General features: G+C 37.6%; 1 pseudogene; it reads left to right on the top strand.

Moving 5' to 3' along the window:
* The first annotated feature begins 1666 nt into the window (after positions 1-1666).
* LOC125871023 (enhanced ethylene response protein 5-like) lies at positions 1667-8612 on the top strand (annotated as a pseudogene).
* Positions 8613-24677: the final 16065 nt, after the last annotated feature.

Raw genomic sequence — 24677 nt, 5'->3', positions numbered from 1 at the left:
TTATCTAAGGTAATCTTGGGGAACACTTAAGTGTGCTTGAAGAGGTTGTATGGGCGGTCACTTCTTGTCTCACTCAAGTGTGTCTTAAGATTATATTAGGTAGAGGTCCTATGGTAATGAAATGACATGTGTTCTTTTAAAGTTAAGCATGGGTTGTATATGGACATATGTTGAGTATATGTATGGTTGGCTATGGTCTTATATGTTAATGTTGACTTGTATTATGTCTCTTATACTTATAAAGGAAAGGTTTTATCAAATGATATGAAAGCATTTACTTCCTTGAAAATGTCCTTTTTGGCATGTTTTTGCATGGTCTCCATACTTAGTACTTAATTGTGCTAACCCCTTTCTTTCCCTTTTTGGACTAAAGTGTAGGGATTTGGAGATGATGACATGTCATGGCTATTTGATAGGTTTCTAAGTGTTGAAGATGAAGACTTGGTGAGTCCTCATATATTCGAGGACAATACCCCATATGTTCTTTTATGTCTTTTTAGTATTGTTTAAGTTGTGTATGGGATTGGTCCCGAATTTTGTACCCTAAAGTATTAGATGGTTTTGAGACATCATGTATAAAGTCTAGAAAGTCTTCCGCTTGCTATATATTTTTTTTATGAAATATTTTCTTGGTAAAGAAAGTTTTAAATTCCTTATGGTTTTTTGTGTCTATGCGATGAATGAATGCTAAGAGGCTTGTATTAGACCTCTTCGAGGTCGAGTACGCCGGTTACGACTAGGGGGTGCTCCCGGGTCGTGACATTACTGACGCTTGATTTCCGAAAAACTTGACCTACTTCCTACGGATGCACTCTACAGTCTGTAGAAGCTTCTACGACTCGTAGAATGACTCCATGAAACCCAACCAATTACTACAAGAAAATGTTCAAATTGCGGGGCTTAAAATTACATATTTCGGCGGTCAGTAACCCCTGCAACAACAGTTGCAAAAACCCCTGCTGTTAGGTTTGTCACAATTAAGTCACAGGGGTTTTTCACCAACCCCTGTTACCAGTAGCAGGGGGTTATTAGCGGGGATTTTGAACCCCGCAAATTGACATCAATAAACTTGCACTTCATATTCTGAGAATCAGAACTCCAATAATTTGTGAGTCTAGGAGTCGAAAACCCCCCACAATTTATGAATTTCACATTAAAATTAACAGGAGTTTTCAACCCCTGCAATTCATGAACATGTAAATTTTTACAGCATTCTGCTAATTATATTCAATTTTAAATATTTATGACTAATTAATGTACATCATAGTCCAAACCTAAAAGGACATATTAGAATTAAGAAATAAAACATATTTCAAACACAAAAATATATCATTACTATTAGTTTTACAAGCTATATTGAAATGTGTGATTCACCCCAACCATTACGATTAGAAGGAACTAGAAATCACTACGAAAGTGTTGATTAATCTTGCTTTTATTGATGAAAAGTCTTCACTAGCATCCAAACTCAAGAAAGGACATGCAATAGTTCATGGAACATCACCTGAATGCAAAAGAAAATAAACAATAAATAGTTATTGAATGAGATAACTTTAGCCTTAGAAAGAGGGTGGTGTCATTGTTGTTGTGAGTCGTGGAGAGAGACATAAACCTCTTTGGGTTTCTGCTCAAAACCAAAAGCTTCAATTGGATTGAAGAAGAAAGAATGGCTTCAGCCTATTTAAGCATGGGAGAAGCTCACGTACATATTACTAACTTCCTAAATCGCTTCTCTGATGTTGTTTCATCTCAAGACGCCAAGTCTCTATGCCTTATTTTTTCTATCTCTTCAAATTCATCTTTTTCTCGTTTCTCTATCTGATGCCCTCATCACTTTCCAAAATTCTAGCAGAGTAATAAGAAAGGCTGATAGATACTCTCAGTATGCGGATATACTACTTCCTCTATTTCGTGCCTTACAAAGTTATTGACTCAAAAACTTGGTTGAATCTTACCAGGCTTTTGAAAAAGCTGCCAATGCATTTACTCAAGAGTTCCATAACTGGGAATCAGATTGGGCTTTGGAAGCCCTTTATGTCATTGCCTATGAAACTAGAATTCTAACGGAAAGGGCAGATAGAGAGTTGCTTCTAACGGAAAAACTCCTGAAAAGTTGAAAGGGGCTGGCTCATTTCTCATGAAAGTGTTTGGAGTCCTTGCTGGAAAAGGATAAAAACGTGTCGGAGCTTTGTATGTGACCTGCCAGCTTTTCAAAATTTAGTTTAAGCTCGGAATAGTTCACTTGTGTAAAAGTGTTACAAGAAGCATTGAAGTTTCCCGCATTTTTTATTTCGAGGAGTTTCCTCTTAGGGATAAGGTTACTTACATGTATTATACTGGACGGTTGGAGGTGTACAATGAAAATTTATCCGTTGCTGATCATAAGCTATCATATGCTCTAAGCCATTGCAATCCTCAGAAAGAAAGAAATTTAAGGATGTTACTAAAATATCTGATAACTATGAAGCTCTCAATCGGAATCTTACCTAAAACTTCGCTTTTGGAGAAGTACAATTTTTATTTTTTTTGAGAAAGTAACATTTGTATTTCTATTTCCAAAAAATCAAAACCTGCCACAACATGTTACAGATTCCTAATTATAGATTAAAAAGAGTATAACAGAAGATCTTCAATCCTATGAAAAAAATTACAGGGATCCTAAGACATTCATAACTGATTCTAGATCTTCCATATACTCATGTTTACACCAAAAATGAAACAACACAAGACAATTCATCTCCATCTTCTGAATAGTGTTGCTCTTGTTCTGATGACATCTAAGGTTCCTTTATTTCCATGTTGACCACCAAATATAAGTTGTGATGATTTTCCATCTCTCCCTATGTCCTGAGGTGTTGGCATAACTACTCCATATCTTAAGGGTTTGGGTTACTCTCCTTGGCATCACCCACTTCAATCCTTTTTTATTGATGAAGAGGTCCCACAACTGGTTGTTATCCTGCAGTGAAGAAACATGTGAGTCACAGTCTCAACTTTTTCCCCACATAGGAAACATCTAGGGCTCAATTGGATACCCCTCTTCATGAGATTTTCTTGAGTCAAAATAGCATGTTTAGCAAGTAGCCAAGTAAAACAAGACACTTTGTAGGGAATTTTGGCTTTCCAAATCATTTTCCAGGGCCACCCATTAATCTGGTTATTAAAAGGGTTGAACTTTTTGTAAGCCCCCTTGACACCGAATTTTCCTTGCTTGTGATCCTTCCATTCCAGGCAGTCTTGGACAGTGTTTCCTCCTCTGAATTGTTCCATAGTTCTATAGAATTCTACTACTCTCTGGATCTCCCAATCATTGAAAGGTCTTCTAAAGCTCAGATTCCATCTTTGGTTTGACCAAACCTCTGCCACAGTAGCCCTCTGTTGTTGGTTGAGGATGAACACATCAGGGAAGAGTGTTTTTAAGAGACCTTGTTCCAGCCATCTATCTTCCAAAAATGAGACATTCACACCATTTCCAATTTTGATTTTGCAATTCCCTCTAAGTTTTGGCCATAGGTTCCTTATGGTTCTCCAAAGGCTAGTTCCATAAGTATTGGTCACCATGCTAGTTGACAATTGATCTTCCATTTCATATTTTTCCTGAATCACCTCCTTCCACAAAGCTTGTTCATTGGAGGCTAGTCTCCAGAGCCATTTCATTAGTAGACATTGGTTCTGAGTCTTCAAGTTTCTCACCCATAAACCTCCAACTTGTTTATTCCCAATCGAGGCTGCCTATTTAACCAAGTGAATTTTTTTTGTCTCGTTGTTGCCTTCCCATAGAAAGTTCCTTCTTAGAGCATCCAACCTATCAATTACTCCATCAGGGATAGGGAAAAGGGACATTATATAACTAGGCATAGAATCCAAGACACTATTAATGAGTGCTAGTCTTCCCCCTAGGGAAAGATATTGGCACTTCCAATTCACTAATCTTCTTTCACACTTTTCAATCACCCCATTCCAAATACCTAAAGACCTGTTGTTAGCTCCCAGAGGCATCCCCAGATAAGTCGTAGGGAGGTCACCAATTCTTCCACCAAGGGTCCTAGCCAGAGAGGATAGGTCAGGAACTACATTAACTGGATATAAGAACCTCTTATTCCAATTTATATAAAGTCCTAATACAGCTTCAAAGAGAATAAAAATCACCCTTAGCATCCTGAGTTGTTCTTTATTGGAATAAAAAAAATATGAGAGTATCATCTGCATATTGTAAATGGGTGATCTCAAGTTTGCATCCCACTTTGTTTGATATTTTGAATCCCTTTAACCAAAGGTTCTCTCGAGCAGTTTTCAACATATCACTTAGCCCTTCCATTGCAATGATGAATAGAAAAGGTGATAGAGGGTCACCTTGCCTTAGGCCTCTTTGAGCAGAGAAGAAGCCTGTAGGTGAACCATTGATAAGAACTGAGTATTTGACAGTTTGAATGCAAAATTTCATCCATCTTAGCCATCTACCACCACAACCTCTTTTATCAAGAGTTTCCCACAAAAACTGCCAATTTAGGTGATCATATGCCTTCTGTATGTCCAGCTTGCAGAGAATTCCTGGAGCATTGCTTCTGGTTCTAGAATCCACACACTCGTTTATGGCATCCATTATTTGCCTACCTTTAATGAAGGCCAACTGTTGAGTGTCCACTACTTTATGCATCACCTTTTTAAGTCTCTCGGTAAGAAGCTTAGAAATTATCTTGTAAACACTACCAATTAGGCTGATTGGTCTGAAGTCACTAAGTTCCTTTGCACCTATCTTTTTGGGAATCAAGGCAACATAAGTTGAATTGAAGCTTTTCTCAAAAACACATCTCTCAAGGAAGTTCTTAACAACATTAATAAATTATCCTCTTATGACTTCCCAACAGTGAGTAAAGAAAGTCATGGTATAACCATCAGGCCCAGGTGCCTTGTCTCCGGCACAAAACTTTACACTCTCCCATATCTCTTGGTCCTCGAATTCCTTTTGAAGCATAAGATTATCTTCTTTAGAAATTATGTGTCCTCCCCTGCAATTGTCTGAGGGTCTCCAGGTCTCAGTTTCAGTGTACAATTCCCGATAGAAATCCATTATCGCTTTCTTTATAACTTCTGGACTCTTGACTGCTTCCCCATTCACATTTAACTCATCAATAGAGTTATACCTTTTGTGTGCATTGACAGTTCTATGGAAGATTTTAGTGCTATTGTCACCTTGATTCAACCAATTAACCCTTGACCTTTGTCTCCATGATATCTCCTCTTACTTGGCAATGTTCTCAAACTCTAAGAGAAGTTCAACCTTCGAGTGTATCTCCTCCACATTGAGAATTCTCTGGTCCTGTGTTTCCTCAAGTTCAGCAAGTTGACTGAGTATACTCTGTTTTTGCAAGGCTAGATTTCCCTGACCAGACTTGCTCCAGTCCCTTAGTTTGTTTTTTAAAGCCTTTAGTTTGAAAGCTAGAATAAAGTCAGGTCTTCCTTCACATGTTAAGGAAGTCCACCACTCCTTGACCCTTTCCAAGAAACCCTCTGTGTGTAACCACCAATTTTTTAATTTGAAATAAGATTTCGCAAGCTCCCAGTTCCCACATTGCAACATAATCAGAGTGTGATTAGATGTTACTTTCAGTAGAACTGATTGCTTAATTTTTTTGAAGACATCATCCCATTCATTAGACACTAGGAATCTGTCTAATTTAGCTGCAACATCATGTCTGTCCCCTTTCTTCCAAGTATATTTACCACCTGCTAGTTGAGGGTCCAACAGATTCAGGTCCATAATGAATTCAAAAAAATCGTTCATTGCATTTGATATTTTGCCGCAGTTCTTCTTCTCTGACGGATATCGGACTGTGTTAAAGTCTCTACAAACCACCCAGGGCCCATTGACCAGACCTTTCGTTGATCCAACCTCCCACCAGACTTCTTCTCTTTCTTCTCTATTGTTAGGCGCATAGACACCGGTCAGGAGCCAGGTGAATTCTTGATTCTTGCCTATAAACTGGCAGGATATAGAATAGGCTCCTACACTGCTAATAGCTCCCTCCCAGACTTTCCCACCCCATAGAATTAGAATGCCCCCTCTAGTCCCACTAGCTTCAAGTTGACAGAACTTTACTCCTCTATTAGCCCACAAATCTTTTACAATGTTACTGTTATCCCCCTCAGTCTTAGTTTCTTGGAAGCAATACACATCTGATTTCCATTCATGAATTAGAGTCTTGATAACACACCTCTTGTTTGCTTAGTTAAGGCCTCTCACATTCCATGTGATTATCTTCACTTTCATTGGGAACTTGGAACGGTATATCCCCCTTTGCTTCTTATGCCATTGCTTCTGAAATTGCTTCCACGCTCTAAGCTTTTCAATTCTTTAGACCCTTTTATTATTGGTGTTGCTTTACTAGTGTTTGCCCCATTATCTTTGTTGATTTTCCTCATACCGTCAATCTTCATGAAAAATGATAAAGCTTCATCTTTACACCCATTGATTTCCACTCCAAATTCCTTGGCTAGTTTATTTATGTTCTGGTGGATCCAAATAGGGACATCAAATTCCAGATCATCCCCTTCTTCTGGGCTGAGTTGATTTAGCGGTACGGCTTCTTCAAACAGAGTCAAATAGGTATTGACTACTTCAGTGCATTGAGGGTTGTTTCCTTGTATGAATGTGCTGGCCTGCTGCCAGAGAATCTCAGAGGTATCTACAATATTCCCCATCGTTGTTTCTACACCTCTTTTCTCCTTTAAAATTTCTTCCTTTCTCAAAGATAACCCATGCGCTATTATGAGCTCTTTTGCCTGATGTGGAGTAGTGGAGGAAGAGGTAATTAAGTTAGCCTCTAATTCCACTACAATTGGGTCCAACAAAAGAGAGAGAGATTTCTGCAGGCAGCCCATTTGAAATGGATTGGGCCCGAATATCTAGGCCCAATTATTACCCCTTATTTACTAAGATTGATTTTTAGGAAGAATAGAGTAGTGTGCCCTTGGTTTACATGTGATATCACATGCTGGGCCAGCTGGCCATTTTGAAATTTCTAGATCATACGAGGACCCCACGTGGCTAGTCACTTCTGTAAACCCTAAAAGGATGTCTTCCCCCTTTTGACTAGACACTTCTTCAGACCGTTGGGTATTAATGGGTATTCGTATCCGTTCATCGGAGATCACTCTAGCCGATGTCTCCACCCATATTTGCACTTTGAATGTCAAATCTTCGTAGGTCAGCTCCACTGTGCTCGGAATCGACTCGCCATCTCCTAGCACCTTCAGCCTTGCCCATTTGAGGTGATTGCGTAATTCTGTCTCTCCTTCCGTACGGATCCAGCCTCCACAGAGATTTTTTATCTCACGGAAAACTTTATGGGACCACAAATGGATAGGGAGTCCCACTACTCTTATCCAGACTTGATTCGGTCTCTCAAAAATGGCATTTGAGATTGGTGACCACCATTGAAGGCTGAATTTGTAAGATCTCCAGAACTAGTCCCCCCTTACTATGTGATCAATAGTTGTTCTATTGGGGAATTCGAAGAGAAATCGATTCCCCCTAGATCGAAGATATTGATTCCATGATTGTGCCTCCAAGTGCTTGTGATCCATCGTCGAATTCGACAACACTCTTTGCTAGCGACTCGTTCTGAGTTGTTGAGATTGCATCTGATATAATGAGTGAATTCCCTTTTTGTTGAATCCTCGCACCATTTAATTGCCTTGTAGACCATTTATTGTTCCTGACAATGTCTGAATATAATAAACCCTTCTCAGTTTTCCTATGTGATGTTTTACCTATCGGTTGGGCCTTAGCATTTATGAAGACTGATATTTTGGTAGCTATGTCCATCCATCTAGAGTTTAAAGACCACTCAGGTATGATGACATCTCTTTTCTTGTCCTGCACCTTTATAATACTAATATATCGACCAAATTTGTTGTAGTTCGTAGCCCAGAAAAGCTCAGTAAAGTGGTCCTGACGTTTCCATCTGCGTACAGTGTTTCCATGGCTTTTTGAAGCTTCCTTGAGGGTGTAGGCTAACCACTTCATCGTCTTCTGGCTAATACTCATCCTCGTCATCATCTTGCGGCCTCTCTCTCTACCCAGTCGTACTAAGTTTTTAGCTTTGGATACCACCCTGGTAATGTCGTAGATTTGAAACCAACAGCAAAGAAAATTGTATAATCCCCCATAGTTGCAAAGAGAGAAAAAGGAAGTAAGGCTTGAATAAGAAGAGGTAGAAGAAGAAAGAAGGGAAAGAAGGTGCGGGTATGTTTTCGACAATGGAAGATCACCGGAAAGGGATTCTAGGGCCCAGAAGGGACAGCTAGAGGCTTACCTCGGTAGGAGTGCCTGGGAGAATTTTTACTGCTAGAAGAAGTACAATTTGACTGAGTATAACAACATTGTGCTTGCTCTTAGAAGGGGGGATCTACGACCTCTTTGACATGTTCTGCAAGAACATGAAGTCCAATTTTTAAGGTCTGGCATTTATCTTGTCCTAGAGAAGCTAGAGCTCCAAGTTTACCAGAGGTTACTAAAAAAGATCTATATTATCCAGAAACAGAAAGATTAGAATAAAGCTCACCAAATCAAGTTAGACTTAATTGTTAGAGCTAACCAATCTGGGTAATGACGCTGTAGCTGGCTCCCCATGGTTAGGCATCACATATTCAAGTAAAGTGTGAGATCAGTAGTTATTTATGCGCTTCCTCCACAGGGGCATTTGCCTACAGATAACAAACATAATTTATCAAGTGATCAAACATACTAAACGAGAATACGACTTTGAAAAACCATTGGCAACCTAAATTTTTTACCTTCTCTGAAATTGCAAGTGCTATTAGTTCTAATATACCAGTTCCAGCCTGTGATCACGGAGAGATCGACATGAAGCACAATGCAATGACTTTAAGATTGTTTCAATATGTTTTAATGAAAACAATCCATCCATATCTGCTATCGACACGAGTAGAGGAAAAAAGATTATATGATTTCAGAAGCATAATATCTCCTCCAAATGTAAATCGCGTCATGAATGTTAGACGTAGCAACAATGAAAATGGGAATTCAAGAAATAAGAAGAGGATGGATGCTACAAATGGGAATTCAAGAAATAAGAAGAGGATGGATGAGTAGCAACAATGAAAATGGAAATAACTGAAAGAATTTACTCTCAGTTCCAAATATAGTGTGTGGGCGAGAAAATTGATAGAATGCGTTGAGTTGTGTCATCCATAAACCATCGATTTCACATTGTAGTGACGAGGCTGCAATTATGTACCTTACTGATACACTCCATTTCTGCCTTGGAAAACACAACTTCCTTTGGGGAATAATTCTACCATTTGAAACTTCAACTCCTATATAATATGCATCAACTGTTAGTCCCCTACATATATAAAATAAATAATCTGGGCAAATAGATCTACACATATATGAATATGATATAACATACCCTTTGTAACTTAGGGTAATTGGCAGGAACATGCATGTAAATGGAGCATTATATATTCTTCTTTAAACAAACAACCTATGCGGCAACTCAAATTCCAACATGAATTGCCTTTTTCACATTCTTCTTTTTCATACCTATAATAATCCTGACCTAATTCTTTCTTGTTATATACCTCTAATTCTTTCTTGGATCCATCCATCCTCTTCTTATTTCTTGAATTCCCATAATATCAACTCATTGCTACCATTTGTATCCTTTCTTACATGTTGTTAGACATAGCTCGTCTACCGAAACGATTAAAAACTTGACTCTTTAAAAGAAAATCTAGACTTACTTCTCCAGCACAAAAGAACAAGAATGTATGCTCAACTAAGGAACCTCCAAGCAGCTTAAGAGATGCAACAAGCCCCACAAGTACCACAACAGTTGTCCCTGCAACATTAATGGGATCAGAAACTTGAACGAACACAAATGTTCGGTGATATAGGCCAAAAGAAATGCAGCATACTTGCATATCATCATTGAATACCAAATGTGTGGTACCATAGTTCACCAACAGCTTAAAAGCGTTGTGATTCGCAAAATCTTCATATTGCAGATGACGTTACAAATATCAGACTTAGACGTTACATGAAAGGTGATTTGGTCCTTAACAAGTTTCAAATTACTAACATGTACAAGAACTTTTTCGCTGTAGTTTTGCTTCACAACCTTCATGAATTCATCAAGAAAGTTAAAGTATTCCTACAAGAAGCAACAAAGAAACAGACATGTCTTAAGAACAAGCTACAAATCTCAATTTATATTTACAACAAGTACGATATAGAGTTATGCTATTATAAAATTGACCTCGCCAGTAGCTCTTTGTCGTCGCTCTTTTTTGTCTGAGTCCAATGTAGAACTCGTCTTTCAATAGTTGCTCATTATCTGTTCCCACATCAATGGCTATAGGTAAACACTGCACTTGCGAAGCAAAACGATAAGATGTTCATAGTTACAAAATCAAAGTAGTATATAAGTTTTAACGAGTTTTGGTACCACTAAAGGTCTGACTCCTACGAATACAGTATACAGAGATAATTTCCATACTGGTATACCCATTCCCTATGACAATATAATGTAATTCATAACAGGATTACTCATTCGACGCATTACGAAGTCAAAAAAGAAAAGAAAATTTGTTTTTTGGGCCAAAGAATCTAACTTAACACAAATTTTAAGCAATTTTTACATTATACTACAAACTTCTCTTATGTCGAGGGAGTCCATGAAGAACCGTACACCAAGGGGTGTAATGTAAGCAATCTATCCTGGCTTAAGCATTAGCCATTAATTCCGCCAATCGAACCCGTGACCTATAAAATTTACCACAAATGAACAGTGCTCTGGGGAAAAAGAGCTAATTCTACCACAGATACTAGCAGATAACTAAACCACTAAAAGTACAACCAAATAAACCTAATTCTACCACAAAATACACAAAAATAGTAGGCTAATGCAGTTCATTATTTGGCAAATTAGACAATTTCAAATTCTTCATCCACGAAAGTACAATTAATCTAATTATACCTCCATACATCTATACAAACAACAAACTATTGAACTTACCTAGAGAATACAATCAGAAATTTGTAGAAAACTTTCTGATTTGTGAAGATTGAGATAAGCAAAATAAAAAAGGGGAGAGAAGTGATGTTTTTAACCTTAAAATGGCTATCTCGATTCCGAATCTCGTAAAGTAGATGAAGTTTAGATAGTTGAAGAAGTGGTGGAGAAATGGCGGAGAAATGGTGATGAACCGATGAGAGAAATGTAGAGGAGAAGTGAGGGAGCTGGTGAAGTTTCCCAAAATGATTTCTTTTTGTGTTTTGTATATTTTTGAATTAAAAATAGTTGAGAGTGATTTATATTTTGGAAATGAAAAATGAGTAAAAACATTAGCATAAAAATATAGATGTCGATTTTGTAGTTTGTAATAAAAAATTATATTTTTAGATGGGGAGGTTTAAAATTTCTGCTATTTACTTACATTTTCTTTTTTCAGATGGCAGAAGTTTTAAACCCCCACTATTTATTTTTATTTTCTGTCAACTACAAAAACCCCGATATTTAATGCGATTTGTGGGGGTGTAGCTAGCCTCCGCTATTAAACCCCCAGAATTCAGGTATTTTTTTGTAGTGTAACTAAAAAGTTGACATCTCCCTTTTCAAATCCGACATGTTACAATTTCTATCTTATTCCAATTCACCTGAGTATTGAGCTCTCTAGGTTATTTGAAAGATAAATGAAGTTAGTCACTTTCTAATGGGTATACCCTTGAAGAGACCACCTTGAACCATCATGTCCAATCTATTGCTATCTTGTTCCTATCTCTGTGAATAGGAATTAATATGGATGAAGTTAATCACAAATTTATTTTTAATATGAATGAATTTAAGATAAAATAAAGGTTTATGGAACTCATATTTATGATTGTGATGTTTCTGTAACCCTCCTTGTTAGATAGTGAATAAAGATGTAAAAAGGTAAAAGTCTTGCTAAGTTAGAATATTTGGTTAAGAGTAAATTGCATATAAACACTCGGTTCATATTTCTTACCCCTCTATATAAAAGGTCAGAGAAGCATATTAATGTTGAGTTTTGAGTGAATATAAGCGTTTTAGAGGGAACTAATCTTCAATTTTCCTTGTATCTCTAATTTGTAAAGAAGTACATAAAACCTGATCAATTTTAATGTGCATTGTTCTTTATTTAAGAATTACTCTCATATGATTCACAATAGGAAGTATATACGAGTGGTCAATAGTTGGTACTCCGTGTTGAGCTATATTTTATATTTTTTTCAACTTAAATCATTGTGATTAACATGGATTCTAGTTCTATTCAGATCAAGATTCTATTCGTTTATTTGTTGTCAAGATTTGTGTAGCTTTACAGAAGCAATTGTAGCCACCAGTTTGAGTATATCATATTCTTATTACCTACTTATCCAAAAAAAAAATTATATATATATATATATATTATATATTTCTATATATTAGAAGAGACATTTTCAACATGTCTACTATTTGTTATTTAATTTGAAAATAAGGGTACTTCAATCATTTGCCATTAATCTAATATGTTTCATTGTTTCATCTTTATGTTACGTGTCCTACTCCAATTGTAAAGCTTACACGTAGCATCTGTGAAATAAACACGTAGCATTCAGATTTCTATCTATTCTCTCTGTTTTCTCTTTTGTGTGTGTCCGTGTAAGCTAGAACTCCCTTACTCTCTCGGCGGTAGTATTGTTCTATCAAGGTATGTTTTTTTGCCAAAAGATTATGCCAAATCTTATGTTATTAGGTTCTATTTTTTGAGTTTTTTTTTGGGATTCATCTAGATCTTCGAAAATTCCTATGGAAGAACCTTCAATTTGATTATTGTGTCTCTAATTAGAGTAGATTGAGAATTTCTTAAAGGTCTTTGTTGGTTCCTTAAATTTGAGGTGAGAAGATACACAAATGTAGAAAAGTTACAGATCTGATAACCCAGAAACTTGTAACTTTCGTTTTTTAACCATAGAGTTCTATTTTTTGAGTTTTACTTTGGGGTTTGATCACTCCATATTCGAGAATTTCTAATGGAAAAGGTCTCAATTTGATTATTTTGCCCTCTAACAAAAGTACATATATAATTTCTTATTTTTGGGTCTTTGTTACATTTGCAAATTTAAGGTGAAAAGATGAACAAATGTACAAAAATTATAGATTTGATAGCCCAAAAAACATGCAGCTTTAATTTTCTAATCACAAGCAAAACGCTTGACAAGGAAAATAGATAATTGACATTTATTTTCCCTTTCTTTTGGCAGCACAAGAATAGAATTCCCTAATTTTTTTTTGGATGAAGAATAACAAAACGTTATTAGTTAAGTATTACTCTTGACAGTTTCCCTTTGCTTCCGATGCAAAGCTATTCTATTAAGCATAGAAATAAGATATGTGATGCTTTGTTATTGTATTCTTTATTTATTTTTTGTGATGCTTTGTTAATTTGTAAAGAACAGTAAGAATCAATGTTACTGTTTTATTATTTTTATTTGCTTTCTAAATTGTTATGACGTATTTTTCAGTTACCCTGCTCTATTTTTATATATGATTTTAACTACTTTGTTGAATATTTCATTCTTTGAATGCTAATACATTATCTCATGTGCCTCATGTAACAGGTTTTAATGGAACAATCAACAATACACCTTAACTAACCTTTAACACGATGCCCAACACGTTCTTATCATGTAAAAACATGTACATAACTATCTTATTAAACTTATGTAAAAAGTTTATAAAGTTCTATATTTTCAAATTTTTTAGTATATTTATGATTTCCTCCATGTACATCTTACTATAATTACACTTCAAACATTATAATACACACTCATCAATCGAGTCACTCAACCAATATCAATATCAGTATCAAAGTATACACTCTAACAGTTCATAGTAATACTCATTTACTAAACATGTAGGGGTCGTTTGGTACAAAGATTAGCAACGCAGGGATTAGCAACGCAGGGATTAGCAAACGCAGGGATTAACAAATCAAGGATTAGTAATACAAAAATTATTTTTAATCAAGTGTTTGGTCATCGTATCTCACCTAATCTTATGTTTGGTTTAAAACTCTACAAATTATTTTTTTTCAATCTTACCCTTGAATTATTATGTTCTCTATTTCATGTAATTACCATATTTATTGCAGTTTAAAACTTGAAAACGAAGTTCACTGTCACGCCCCGAGGCTTCCCCTTGACGTAACACGGGACCTAGGATCACGATTGACCCCAAGCTAACCCTGAACCTGGCATATCATAAGCATACTACAACAACAGAATAAAGAGATACTATGCAGAAGATTAAAACAGTAGATAACTTAAAGTGGGGAATACCCAATACTGATCTGAATATAACAAAAGTCTATAAGTTTAATAACAACTGGAGGATCAAACTCAAAACTAAAACTGAATCTAGTACTATGTTTGAAAAAAAATCCTTTACTGACTAGAGATGTTGAAGCTAACTTTAACAAAACTGAAACTAAAGACTAAAAATGGAAAGATAACATGTCACTCGTCCTCGAAGAAAGAGGACTTACCACTGATGCTGCTGAACTGGAGATCGGGAACGGATCTATGCGTGATCTGAATGCTGAAGACCTGAACCTACATCATGAGAAGAGGTAGCGCAGAGTATACATCAGTACTTGAAAGGTACTAAGCATTCAGGATAGAATAAAGCTGAATAAAACATATAACTAAACAAAGCAATATAGCAATGATATAATCTGAACATGATAAATATGCTAAACATGCTGAAATATGAACTAACTAAATGTAGTGACCAAGTTTATAACATACTGAGAATGAATATTAAACCGTAACTGATAACCTAGTCAATACACTAGAATCTGTCTGTGGGAGCTACTAATAACCGACATAAAATCACATGAGTTAATGTGGAGTCCGATGTATACGCCCCATCGAGAGGACCTAATATAATATACCTTGCCAAGGGTATAGAGACATGACTGGCATGATCACTAAGTATAATGCCCACAGAGGGGACTTACCTACCGGGCACGTAGTTCTGGGACTATGAGGATGACTGACCCTTAGTCCACTCGATATTAAGCCTACTCCCAACTGATTATGTAATTAACAAATTATGACTGAATATCTGTAATACTAAATAACTCAAGATACTAACATGTTAACATGCAACATTAATATATTGATAATGAAACATTCTTAATTGGGCATGTACAACTGAATAAACTGACCTAGCAAATGTAATTCATGAACTAAATGAATCTACACAACTAGGGTTCTGAGTTTCATAAAAGAAATTAAGCAACAATTCCTCAAAAACATGATAATCTAACTTGGATTAGTCTACCAATTGAATCATAACATAAATCTAAAATTCTAGAAACCCTAGGTCTAAGCATGATGTAGAGAATCAAGAATCTTACTGAATTCTAGGGACCTAATGGGTGAAAGGAACCTACTAGTGAAATCCCACATACCTGATGACAAAATTCACAAAGAAATCTTTCGATTCCGGGGCTGGAACTGAAGAAAAATTGGTCGACTCTTTCTCCTTCTTTTCGTTCAACTTGATGAATTTTAAGAGAATGATTTGACCAGGGTAAGTTCTAATTAAGTTACTAGGCTAAAACTACCTAAAACGACGTAGTTTAGGGGTCCAACGCATAGAGAAAAGACCAAACAACCCCTGACTTAAAAGTTGTCGGGGCCACCGACGGTCCGTGGACTGACCCAATCTGTCCTGGTCAACCGTCGTTTGGCTTCAGAGACTAGGTTATGGGGTCTCGATCCATGGACCAGGACCACGGCCCATGGTCTAACCTATGATTCGTGGGTTCGGTCGTGGATCGTGCCTTAGAATATTTTGTCAGAGTTTTCTGGGAAGGGTTGCAGGTGGCCATCCACGGAACCCCACCTACGGTCCGTGGGTGGTGCCCGTCGGTGGCACCTGCAACTTTTGATTTCTGTAAACTGGTCTTTCTAGCATACGGGGTGTTACATTATCTCCCCCTTGGGAACATTCATCCTCGAATGAAGACTAAACTAGCTGAAAAATGAAGGGAACAAGCTGCAAATCCTACCACTAAGTACTGAAATCTGACTGAACTAAGTTCCAAGGACATGTAAATATGCTGAAAATGCAAGTATAGCTGAAGGAACATGATACTAAGACTGAATTTACACCTGAATACCTGAAAGACTTGAGAGGAACTATTACCTCAAGCTGGAATGGAATCGGAAGGAAAGAGATGAGGATACTTGGCCTTCATGGTTTCTTCTGCTTCCCAAGTAGCTCCCTCTACGGATTGACTCCTCCAAAAAACCTTCACTGAAGCGACTTCTTTGTTTCTCAATTCGAACCTGACGATCAAGAATCTCAACTGGCACATACTCATAAGTGAGACTATCTTTCACAGCCACACTTTCCAAAGGTACTATATATGTTGGATCACTCACACACTTCTTCAACAACGAAATGTGAAATACCGGATGCACTACTGCTAGTTCTTCTGGCAACTCTAACTCATAAGCCACTTTACCAACTCTTTTCAAAATCATGTAAGGGCCTACATATCTAGGACCGAGCTTCCCTTTCTTGCCAAATCTCATCACCCCTTTCGTAGGTGATACTTTCAGGAAAACCCAATCATCACTTTGGAACTCCAAGTCCCTTCTCCTTACATATGCATAAGACTTCTGGAGACTCTAGGCTGTCTTAACTCTATCTCTAATGAGCTGAACTTTTTCCATAGCATCATGAACCGAATCTGGCCCTATCAGGGCTGCTTCACCTACTTCAAACCAAGTAATTGGAGATCTACATCTACTCCCATATAATGCCTCATAAAGGGCCATCTAAATACTGGAGTGGTAGCTATTATTGTAGGCAAACTCTATAAGAGGAAGGTGATCATCCCAACTACCCTTGAAGTTGATCACACAAGCTCTCAACATGTCCTCTAAGGTCTGAATAGTACGCTCTGCCTGACCATCCGTCTGTGTATGAAATGTTGTGCTAAGATTAACCTGAGTACCAAGACCTTCCTGAAATGACTTCCAGAATTAGAGGTAAACTGAGGACCTCTATCTGAGATGATAGACAAAGTAACTCCATGTAACCTGACTATCTCATTAATGTGAAGCTTGGCATAGTCCTCCGCTGAATCTGTAGTCTTAATAGCCAAAAAGTGCGCAGACTTAGTGACTCTGTCAACGATCACCCAAATGGAGTTATGTTGTCTACGAGTAGGAGGTAACCCTGTAATGAAGTCCATGTTGATCACTTCCCACTTCCAAGTAGGAATCTTGAGTCATACCCTCTGGTTTCTGATGTTCTACCTTCACTTGTTGACAATTAGGGAATTTAGCCACAAAATCTGTGATATCCCTTTTCATGCCATTCCACCAAAAGACTTCCCGCATATCATGGTACATCTTAGTGGCGCCTGGATGAATAGAATACCTGGAGTTATGGGCTTCTTCAAGAATTTGCTGCCTCAACTCACCCATCTTAGGAACACATAAATGACCCTGATAGTGAAGCACACCATCTCCCTTTGGGGAAAAACCTCAACCCTCTATTGATGGATTGCGCCCTTTAGTTGAAGTAATATTGGATCACTAGCTTTTCCTTAACCTCCACTACCAATGAAGATTTTGACCCATTCTGAACTATTACACCATTATCTGATATGCTCATAAGGCAAACTCCCAAACGAGCAAGCCGGTGAACATCTTTTGCTAGTTCTTTCCTTTCTTCCTCAACATGCACTACACTACCCATAGATAGTCTGCTAAGAGCATCTTCTACTGCATTGGCCTTACCTGGATGGTAAAGTACATTCATATCATAGTCCTTGAGGAATTCAAGCCATCTCCTCTAGTGAAGATTCAACTCTTTCTAGGTGAACACATATTAAAGGCTCTTATGGTCTATGAATACATCTACGTGGACACCATACAAGTAGTGTCTCCAAATCTTAAGGGAAAATACTACAGCTGCAAGCTCGAGGTCATGAGTCGGATAGTTCTTCTTATGCACCTTAAGTTTTCTAGAAGCATAAGCTATAACCTTACCTCTTTGCATCAATGCACAACCTAGGCCAACTCTGGATGCATCACAATAGATCACAGAACCGTCTGAACCCTCTGGTAGAGTCAAAATAGGAGTTGTAGTCAACCTAGTTTTTAGTTCTGCGAAACTCTTCTCACATTCATCTTACCACTGAAAATTAACCTTTTTCTGAGTCAACTTAGTCAATGGAGAAGCTATGGATAAAAATCCTTCCGCAAACCTTCTGTAATAACCTACCAAACCCAAGAAACTTCTGATATCTGAAGGAGAGGTAGGTCTGGTCCATTGTTTCACTGCTTCTATTTTCTGAGAATCCACTCGGATCCCTTCACTAGAAACAATATGCCCAAGGAAGGCAACGGATTGCAACCAAAACTCACATTTGCTAAACTTAGCGAATAACTAACAATCTTTGAGAGTTTGCAGGACAACCCTCAAATGAGTCGCATGTTCTTCCTCATTCCTAGAGTAAATGAGGATATCATCAATAAAGACTATAACGAACAAGTCCAAATATTGCTTGAACACCCTGTTCATCAAATCCATGAAAGCTGCAGGAGCATTGGTTAGTCCAAATGACATAACTACAAATTCATAATGACCACACCGAGTTCTGAAGGTTGTTTTTGGAATGTCACTATATCTGACTCTAAGATGATGATAATTGAATCTGAGGTCTATCTTCGAAAAATGATTAGCACCCTGAAGTTGGTCAAACAAGTCATCAATCCTGGGATAGGGTACTTATTCTTGATTGTGACTTTGTTCAACTGTCGATAGTCAATGCACATCCTGAGAGAACCATCTTTCTTTTTCACGAACAACACCGATGCACCCCATAGGGAAATACTAGGTCTGTTGAAGCCCTTATCTAGAAGGTTTTTTAACTGCTCTTTCAATTCCTTAAGCTCAGCTGGAGCCATTCTGTAAGGAGGAATAGAAATAGGCTGGGTATCTGGAAGGAGATCAATTCTGAAGTCGATTTCCCTTTCGGGAGGAACTCTGGGAAGATCTTCTGGAAACTCATTAACTATTGGAACTGACTCAAGAGTTGGGGTTTCTGAGCTAGAATCCTTAACCCGAACTAGATGATAGAGACAACCCTTAAAAATCATCTTCTTGGCCTTAAGTTAAGAAATGAATGATCCATAGGCACTGAGCTACTACCCTTCCATTCTAAGATTGGTTCATCTGGAAACTTAAAACGAACTATCCTAGTCTTACAATTGACTAATAATAGGAATGTAACCAATCCATGCCTAGAATGATATCGAAGTCTACCATTTCTAACTCTACAAGATCTGCTAAGGTGACTTTCTGAGAAACTGTGACAGGGCAATTTCTATATACCCGTCTAGTTATAACTGGGTCACCAACTGGAGTAGAGACTGAGAAGGGTTCTGAAAGAGTTTTTGGACTAACATAGAAGTTTACTGCTATATAGGGAGTTACAAATGAAAGAGCAACCCCTAGATCTAACAAAGCATAAACATCTAAATGAAAGACTTGCAACGTACCAGTAATCACATTAGCAGAATCTTCCTGATCCTGGAGAGGCTAGAGAGCATACAACTTGTTCTGGCGCTGACCGCCACCTGTACCAGACGAAACACCCTGTTGAGTTGGGCGATCTGCTGGTGCTACAAGAGCTGTAGACTGAGCCTTACTATTGTTACCTCCCTGACTTTGTTTAGAAGAAGGACAATCTTCAACCTGTGATCAGTTTGACACACCCAAAACATCCTTCCTTCCATGTAAGACACTCGATCGGATGGTTCTTACCACACTTAGGACAAGTTGGGTAGGTCATATTACCTGAAATACTCCCCTGCGACTTAGAGCATGATGCCCTACCTTTCTGATCATGTCGAAACCTGGAGGATGGAGCACTAGCTGATGATGGTGCTGGAACTGAAAATTTCTGCTGGAATTGAGAGCAATTTCCACCACCCGATTTCTGCTGAGAATACTCATAGTTGTCTGTCCTATCCTTCTTATTATCCTCAGCATGTTCCCTAAGCTTATCTCACTCAACCTACTGAGCATGGGTCATAAGCTTAGAGATATTCATATTTTCCAGCAACATAGCATTTCTGCACTCTATTTTCACTAAGTCGGACACCCCATATAGAAACTTATTCATTTGTGCCTTTGGATCAACAACCATGTGAGGAGCACACCTGGAGAGTTGGGTGAACTTAAGTCCGTACTCTTGGACTGACATGCTACCTTGCCTCAAATTCATGAACTCCTAAGCTTTTACCTCCCTCAACCCTCTTGAGAAGAACCTGTCCAGAAAAGTCTCACTAAAACACTCCCCAAGTGATAAGAACTGCATCCGTACCCCTATTTTCTTTCCATTGAGTAAACCAGATGTGAGTTACATCCTTAAGCTGGTAGGATGCCAACTCTAACTTATCTTTACTAGTCACTTGCATTACTTCAAAGATTTTCTTAACCTCATCAATGGAGTTCTGGGGATCCTCACCAACCTGCGACCTTAGAAACTCAAGTGGATTCATCCTAACAAAATCCCAAACTCTAGCTGCAACCGACCCAACATTAGTGTTAGTAGGAACTGGGGCCTGCTGATTGTTCTGGTTGGTCACACTCTGAGCCAAAAGCTGAATGGCATTCCGAAACTTCCTGATCTGGGACTAGAGGAGTTGTGTTAGCTTTGCAGGCATTCACATTCCTTTCGTAAGCTCTACGAGGAGGCATGATCTGAAAATGCATAATGATGGATTAGAAAGAGAGATCATACGAACGCACGATAAGAATATAAAGAAAGTGAAGTTTTCCTAAAACACTTCGTAGCCTCCCTCTCATTGGATGTGGTGCACTTCACACCCATGAAAAGGACTCTACTTAGTGCGGCTTTTTAGACATCCTAGGACACTTAAGCCTAATGATCTGATACCAAGTTTGTCACGCCCCGAGGTTCCCCCCTTGACGTAACACGGGACCTAGGATCACGAGTGACCCCAAGCTAACCCTGAAGCTGGAATATCATAAGCATACTACAACAACAGAATAAAGAGATACTATGCGGAAGCTTAAAACAGTAGATAACTTAAAGTAGGTAATACCCAATACTGATCTGAATATATCAAAAGACTGTGAGTTTAATAATAACTGGGGATCAAACTCAAAACTAAAATTGAATCTAGTACTATGTTTAAAAAAAGCCTCTACTGACTAGAGATGCTGAGACATGTCCCTAGCTAACTCTAGCAAAACTGAAATTAAGGACTGAAAATGGAAAGATAACATGTCACTCATTCTCGAAGAATGAGGACTCACCACTAATGTTGTTGAACTGGAGATCGGGAACTGATCTATGCGTGATCTGAATGTTGAGGGCCTGAACCTACATCACGAGAAGATGTAACGCAGAGTATATGTCAATACTTGAAAGGTACTGAGCATGCATGATAGAATAAAGTTGAATAAAACGTACAACAGAACAAAGAGATATAGCAATGATATAATCTGAACATGATAAATATGCTAAACATGCTGAATATGAACTAACTGAATGTAGTGACCAAGTTTGTAACATATTGAGACCGAATACTGAACTGTAACTGATAACTTGGTCAATACACTAGAATCTGTCTGTGGGAGCTACTAATAACCGACATAAAACCACATGAGCTAAATGTGGAGTTCGATGTATATGCCTCATCGAGAGGACCCAAAATACCTTGCCAAGGATATAGAGGCATGACTGGTGTGATCACTAAGTATAATGCCCACATAGGGGACTTACCTATGGGACACGTAGTTTTGGGACTATAAGGGTGACTGACCCTTAGTCTACTCGGTATTAAGCCTACTCCCAACTGGTTATGTAATTAGCACATTATGACTGAATATCTGTAATAGTGGATAGCTCAAGATACTGACATGCTAACTGAATATACAACATTAATATACTGATAATGAAACATTCTTAATTGGGCATGTACAATTGAATAAATTGACCTAGCAAGTGTAATTCATGAACTAAACGAATCTACACAACTAGGATTCTGAGTTTCATGAAAGAAGCTAAGCAACAATTCCTCAAAAACATGATAATCTGACTTGGATTAGTCTACCAACTGAATCATAACATAAATATGAAATTCTAGAAACCCTAGGTCGAGTATGACTGAATTCTAGGGACCTAATGGATGAAAGGATCCCACTAGTGAAATTCCATATACCTGGTGACGAATTTCACAGAGAAATATTTCCATTTCGAGGCTGGAACTGAAGAAAACTTGTTGCATTCTTGGACTAGGGCTTGGTCGACTCTTTCTCCTTCTTTCCATTCAACTTGATAAATTTTTGAAAAATGAGTTGACTAGGGTAAGTTCTAATTAAGTTACTAGGCTAAAACTACCCAAAACGACGTAGTTTAGGGGTCTAAAGCATAGGGAAAAGACCAAACGACTCTTGACTTAAAAGCTATCGAGGCCACCAACGGTTCGTGGACTGACCCATGGTCCGTCCTGATCAACCGTCGTTTGGTTTCAGGGACTAGGTTCTGGGGGGTCTCGATCCACGAACCAGGACCAGGACAACGGCCCATGGTCTGACCTACGGTCCGTGGGTCACCCTACGCTCCGTGGGTGGTGCTAGTCAGTGTCTTCTGCAACTTCTGATTTCTGCAAGCTAGTCTTTCTAGCATACGGGGTGTTACATTCATGATCCAATCCTTACCTCCCTTTTCTCTTAACAAAACAGGAAAAACAGTAGCCAACAAGATCTACTTTGCTTTCTCATTTAATCTTCTTACCTACTAATATTAAAATAAAATAAAACTAAAGAACTTGCACAAATATCAAAACTTTATTGATTTTAATGACTCAATTTGTGAGGAAATAGCAGTAATGCAGATCAAATAGTAGCAGTGTTACAAGATGAGAGAGGAGAAAATGTTTTGAGTTTGTTTTACAGTTACAAAATGTTGTGCTTTGGAATTTATGAGAGAGAGTTTTAAGGACGAGAAAATGGCTGGTGGATTGTACAGTTTTCCAATCAAACAAGAGAAAATTTCAGAAGGTCAGATATTTTAACTAAAAATCCTATACATATTTTTTCTTGTCCAAAAAAAATTGTATCACTTTGATGAAAACAATGAAGTCGCCAAAGAGCAGAACGTGAATTTCTTTTACCAATTGTAAAGGTTGTATAAAGAAATTGAAGGGCAATTCAGTCATTTTGTTTCCTTATCCAAGTATTACTAAACCTGGGATTAGTAATCCCTAGATATTCTTGGTATTAGATAAGACCACATATGGTGTATTAAGTTATCCATGTATTAGGTGTGTTTGAGTTGAATTGTGCTACCCAATGTATTAGGTGGACTAAATTTTTGTAACGACTCATTTGGTCGTTTTGAGTACTAGAGCTTTTTATTGTATAAAATACTCTTCCGATAGATTTTAAATGAGTGTTTTGGACTATTCGTAACTACAATTATGAAATTAGTGGGGTAGTTTTTATAATTAAGTTAGTTGGTGGTTATAGAAGATAGCATTAAAACAAATAGTGGGCCACTTCTACCACCCCATAATTACACTTAATAATAATTAGGGATTTCCATCGTGAGTTAGAAACTCAACAGAACTTCAACTACAGCGATACAAATTGCAGAGAGGCCGACGAGTACTTCAGGTAAATCCAAAATCCAATATGTATTTTGTGAATATGAACAAAGGCTTTATAATTATTATTATATTATTGCTATTAGATGGGAAATTGAAAAGAACGAGGTTTCAACAGTAGTGTTAGGTTGAATTTTGGTGGTTAATGGTGTTGAGTGTGAGATTGTGAGAGACAAATTTGTCTCCCACGGATTGGCTGATTTCCAATGAGATTATTTAATTGAGTTAGGAAAATTGCCTTAGGGATAATAATAATGATAAGATGGGTCATTTTATATTCTAAATAAATGATTGAATTTCCTTGAAGTTTAGATGTTAGTTCTTAAATTTAAGGGACAAACTTTGGTTGGGTTGATTAAACTATTGTGAAGTACTAAAACAATAAGTGGTAAACTATTGTTTATTGAGTTGAAGAGTGGATTGCAGATGGAAGTTTTATGGAATTAAATTGTCACTGTTATGTCCATATTTTGGAATGGGTTTCATGGGTTTCCGTGTTACATTAGTTTTCATTGGTTAGTTTATTTTGTGGCTTTATGAGTTGGCTGCCACTGGTATCGTGATCAGTGGTTTCAGTTTTACCATATTATAAACTAAAATTTGATAGATTGAGATAGAGGTAATTAAAAATAAGGTGTAGTATATTATATGAATTACATTAAAGTTATGCTAATGGGAGGAATTAAGACTTACCCTTAGGTTTGAACTTTAGGAAGTTGATTATAGAATTAGGTGAGTTTTTGGGTATAGGAGGGACATAAAATAATATGAGTGTTTATAGGCTTGTTAACTTACAAATTATGCATATATACTTGATAGATTGGAAAGGTTCGGAGGCATTGAGGAAAGGAAAGGCATTGGAGAAGTAGCTTGCCTGACGTCAGTTCTTCGGTGGAGGTAGGTTATGGTTTGTTCT

Source organism: Solanum stenotomum, chromosome 7, assembly GCF_019186545.1.
Source record: "Solanum stenotomum isolate F172 chromosome 7, ASM1918654v1, whole genome shotgun sequence".
Lineage (NCBI taxonomy): Eukaryota > Viridiplantae > Streptophyta > Magnoliopsida > Solanales > Solanaceae > Solanum > Solanum stenotomum.
This window is presented reverse-complemented; position numbering and strand designations above follow the sequence as displayed.